Genomic DNA, 5778 nt, shown 5'->3' with positions numbered 1-5778 from the left:
GATCAATCTAAGATGAAAAATTGATTCAAAATAATTAATATTATTTATTAATAATAAAAACATAATTTGGCATACATATAATGTATTATTAAAATGTAAGCTAGTTATTTTTTGTTTAGATTTTTTAAGGAAAATTTTTGTTTGAGTGATATATAAAAAAAATGTGCACATTTTTTAAATTTTATATTAAAAAATAAAAAAAATATATTCTCGGTTAGAATTGACCCAAATTAAACCAACCCAGTTTCAGTTTGAGATTTTTAAAATTTTCAATCCCAATCGAATTTAGTCTTGATTCCGACTGAATAAATAATCTATCTAAATGTTAGTGGTTTTAACTCAAAAAATTGAGATATAAATATAGACATGTATCAATTAAATACAAAAAATTAGAATAAGAAATAAAAAAGTGAAACTCTCAAGAGGTTTTATTGCACTTCCTAATCCGATAATTAATTTATAGACATATTATTTGGACACGAATTATGATATTTTTAATAATACTAGTATATTAATCTATTATATATTTATATGAATGTTATTAAAATTTTACTAAAAAACACTTCAAATTACTTTATGATGGTGAAGATAGTTTGCACTAAAGTAAGAGAGAAGAGAAGGAAGAATGCGAAGACAGAAATAGTTATTGCCCCTGGGCTTTTGGAGTAAGTTCGAAATAGATTGGCGCGCCATTTCCTCAGAGTCGTGTTGTTGTAGACAACGAGCTTCCCGTACACCTCATAAAGCTTGTCATTCCAAATTATCGAATTCTTGGAGATTGTGTTGAACAAATCAGCTGCCTCCTTGTCGGTCCCAATGCACTTGTCGATAATCCCTTTCGAGCTTAAAAGTTCAATATCCCCACTGCCGTCGATGATGCAGTCCATGAACGCGATGAACGAAGTGATGTCGCTGGTAGCGTGGATGTGGCAACGCTCGAAGGCTAGGAGATTCAAGAACATTGATTCGGTATAACCATCAACTACAAAATTGGGAAGTTTCAAGACGCCTTTTTTGTCGTCGAAGGTGATGTCCAAGAGACTGTTGCTTTTGTTTCTCTTAAAGTGGACGCCGACATTGTGGAGCTCTGTGGCTGGGCGAACAACGTTGTGGCCGCTCTTCTTATTTTTTGGGACGATATTTCCATTATTTTCTGGAATGGTCCTCTTTTTATTTTCTGGAATGGTCTTCTGATTTTTTAGGACGATCTTTTCATTATTTTCTGGGATGGTCGTCAGACTTTTGATAATTGTATTCTTGAAGATAAATTTTAAGTTTAGCTTTTGGACCTTACGTAGGATGAGATTCCATTTTGTAACCGATTGAATTGACTCTAACTTATTACTCATGCAATCGCTAAATCTTTTCCAAGACGACTCTTTCCTTTCTTCTTGATTTAGAGATTCGTTGCCTTGGTGGAGTAGGGCCCCTCGGAAGAGGTCAAGCACGTGCAAATATCTGTCCATCATTGGGTACTCCTCATTGCAGAAGAAGAGAAACTTGAGTATGTCCTTGTTCAATGCTTCAATGTTAATCTGCACAAATAATGTGAGGGGTAAAGCAAGTATGAAACTTTGGACATGGATGCTGGACATGAGACATGCTATTTAAGTAAGACATGACATCGTGGCGAAATGTTAACTAATAAAATAATGTTTTATAATTTGAAACATAACAATTTTTTAAAAGATTCAAAAGTATATTTGAAAGGGGTAAATATGCATTTAAAATTCAAAAGTCAAAATTCTAAATGAATTAACTTGAATATTTTAGGTAACAATCACATTTCAATTGCCTTTGTCTCTCGCGATATAGGAGGTTATAGAGAATAAAAGTACAAAGGGTATGAAAACTGAACGTTCATCCAATCAAAATATGAATAAGCAAAAGAATCATGTAATTACCAAGTCAATGAAACTGAAGAAGATGAAATTAAAACCCTTAGTTTTAGTGTTTGAAGTGTCCACAAAGGTAACATGTGTGTCCTGCAAGTGTCCCCTCCCATACCCTGTGAGCTTGTTCTATATATGTTGGAGTGTTTGACACCAATATATGGAAAGCCCTAGAAAGTGTTTACACTTTATAAGCAAACACAATAATACCGTATTGATAATGTTAGAAAAAAAAAAAATCCACCTAAGGTCGCAAAAACTATTATGAAAAGTCCAGCATCTATCAACTTACTATTTAACTTTGAATACCCAATTAGCATAAAGAACTCAAATTTGGAATAAATTGTACTCCCGAGTTACTTTAAAGATAATTAATAAAGTGAAATAGCCTAATTCATGTAAAAAATAGGCACCAAAAATATCTTCAAGAGTAAGATAAAGAATAATTGTTAGAGGCACTTATGTGTGAAAGCCTTTCCTCAGAGGTATTTCTAATTAGAAAATCCCTCAATAAGAGGCAATCCTTAAAATTAAGGGTTCACAAATAAATTCAACCCCAATATGAAGAAACATAGGGTAGGCATCTCAAATTCCCCTTTTATGTCACATGTCCTAATAATTTAGTAGTTTCAATCCAAATTATATTAATCTTGAAATCGCAAAAGTAGGAGAAAACAACTTCCAGGGCACGACCATCTAATTTCCCTTATGATATCCTCATTATAAAGCTCAACTCAAAAGATATACAAAAATTTTAAGAGAAGAGCCAAATGTATGATATTCTAGGTTACTCTTACATGGCTATAAGTTATCTCCCAAATTCTTTTCTAGTTTAAGTATCAAAGTGGCATCTTTCCGATGAAGTCTTAGAATAATTATTTTTGTTTTGATTGTGAAAAAATTTCAAGTTCAAATCAATTCATAATGTACTCCAAATCTAATATGAAATCTTATGAATTCAATTAGTGACTGACTTTTAAATCTCATTTATGTTTAGAAAAGAATGAGATAAAAGCTCAAATTTATACTTCATCAATATTCTCTCTATGATTGAACATTGGTAACTGATTCTCTAGTAGCAGCAACATATTGAGCTTGTGCAGACGCAACATTGGTAACGAATTCTCCATTAGCAGCATGTCATGTCTGATAAACGGCAAGACATAGACGGCCCAATGTTTGTTGAAGACAGGATCATAGTTGGAAGAATAGGTCGAATGTAGTACTTCAAGCATGAAACACCCATCCAAGACCATCAACTACACAAATTTCTCAGTGTCACATTTCCATTCAGGGTTGAGGGAATCGTATGAGCCTAACTACATGGGCAGGGCCATCTAATTCCCCTTATGATCATACTCTAACTCAAAAGGTATATAAAGATCTCAAATGTATGATATTCCTATAAGCTATCTCCCAAACTCTTTTCTAGTTTTAGCATCAGAGTAGCATCTTTCCGATCAAGTCCTAGAATAATTACTTTTGTTTTGATTGTGAAAAAATCTCAAGTTCAGAATGTACTCCAAATCTGATATGATATGATATGTTATGAATTCAACTAGTGACTGACTTTAAAATCTTATTTATGTTTAGAAAAGAATGAGATAAGAGCCCAAATGTATACCTCATCATCATTCTGTATATCATTGAGCCTGTGCAGAAGTAACATTGGTAACTGATTCTCCAGTAACAACATGTCATGTCTGATCAATGGGAGGACATGGACATCCCCATGTTCGCTGAAGACGGGATCGTGCTTGGATCTATGGCTCGATTTCAGTATTTCAAGCATGAAACACCCATCCAAGACCATCAATTTCACAAAGTTCTCAGTTCTATCACCTTCCCATTTAGTGTCAAGGGAATCGTATGAGCCCTTCAACTCTTCAACCACTGCCCTTACGGAGTCAAAGACCACTTCCCTGGGTCGCCGTACTCGATCGATGAAGCGTTTGAGAGTTTGTTGCTTTTGAGCCTCCATCGATGCCAAGCGAGACTTCCCGTGGTGGTACGGCCCGAACGACACCACTTGGGGCCGGTAGGCTTCCTTGTTACCTTTTTTGATTAAGGAAGGGACTTTGTAGATAGACGTTTTGATCTCTTCTTGACTCCGACCATTGCCGGAGTTGTGGGGCAAGGCTTCCATCTCCACCAGCACGCAACTGCCCATTTCTCCGTTCACTAGCTCTCGTTTGCAAGATTTGTCTGTCAGCTTTGATAAACTGTAAGATTGGACAACTATAAATACAGCTGGTCTTGCATTTCCGTGTTCGTGGTGTGTGTGGAGTAGGCCCTTGCGGTGGAGGTCAGGCACGTGCAAACATTTGCCCATCTCTGAGTACTTGCTAACGTCGTAGTTGAGAAGCCAGAGTATGTCCATTAGGGTTACATTTGAATTAATACTTGGATGATGCAGATTTGTCACCTTTGATGAACTGTACCATTATACAACTATAAATACAATGCAAACCCACGCGGCCGCACCCACCAAAAGTTTGGCATTTGATGCGATTGGGACGTTAGTAAAATGGAATTAAATGTAAGGTTTAAGTTTATAGATTATTAATTTAATTATAAAACAAAATTAGATCAAATATTCAACTCAACCGAAATTAAATTAAATTGATTGTAGAATTAGGTTCTAATTTGAATAGTATATCAATTGAGTTGAGGGTGCTGTATTATGGAGGGTGTTGTACTTCCAAATAATATTATATTTTTCATGTTAAATTGTATCTTTAGTTTTTATTTTTATATTAATTATGTTTTATTATAAAAAAAACTTTTCATAATAAGCCCTGTAATTAAAATTATCGAATATCAGATCAACTTAGTCCACTTGGGCCTGAATATAAAATGATAGAACCAGCGGGGTATAAAATTATATTAAAAAAAATATAATATAATATAAACAATGACATTTTAATCTTTTAACTCTCGTCTCATAAGTTTTGTCAACTCTAAAAAATTTTCCAATCTTTTGAGCTCAAAAGTTAGATATCCCAGCTTGGATGACAGGCTGCACAAAAAATGTAAGGACTGTTATTTGAGTTTAAGGAATCCTTAGAGTTAATGGTCATATTTTTTTTTTCTCTTAAATCATCAATTGATATCCCTTTTCTCCGGGATAAATTTAATGTTTTAAATTTTAATTAATTTATAATAATTAATTATTAAAATTAATTAGAAAATTATAATTATTTTCTTTTTTAATATATAAAATTAACTTTTTTAATAAAAAAATGATGTCAGAGAGCTCTCAGTAAATTATCCCAAATGATAATATTTAAAATGATTTAATAAATTTTAACCTAAAATTTAATTAATACAAAAAAAAAGTTTAGATACCTGAAATATCTCCTAAAAATCAAAACAAACTAATCACGATTTGACATTATTACAAAAAAAAAGTTTAGATACCTGAAATATCTCCTAAAAATCAAAACAAACTAATCACGATTTGACATTATTATAGGTTAAAATTTAACCACTTTGAGCAAAGGAATCGGTGGGTTGTCTCTTCGTGTTCGAATCCCAACTTACTCTCTCATTATCAAAATTTGAGTCTCTCTCACTCCGCCGTGTGTCTCTTTCATTTCACTTCACTTTTTTACAAACGCCCCTTTTTCAAGCACTGCATCAAAAGCATGCAAAAATTTGAAAACTAATCTAATTAGATGCCATAATTTGATCACGAATGTATACTTGCAATGATTTAGTAATTCTATCACCAATATTCTATTAACAATTTATAGATGAACTAAAATAATGAACCAGTACTAATGTTTTATTTAATTTAATAATATATATTTTATAACTTGATTAAGTTTATTTTTTTAGGATTATCTAAAATATAATTAAGCATGCATAATTATTTAGGGTTTTT

The sequence above is a fragment of the Diospyros lotus genome, chromosome 12 (genome assembly GCF_014633365.1).
Source record: "Diospyros lotus cultivar Yz01 chromosome 12, ASM1463336v1, whole genome shotgun sequence".
Taxonomy (NCBI): domain Eukaryota; kingdom Viridiplantae; phylum Streptophyta; class Magnoliopsida; order Ericales; family Ebenaceae; genus Diospyros; species Diospyros lotus.
Note: the sequence above shows the minus strand (reverse complement) of the source record.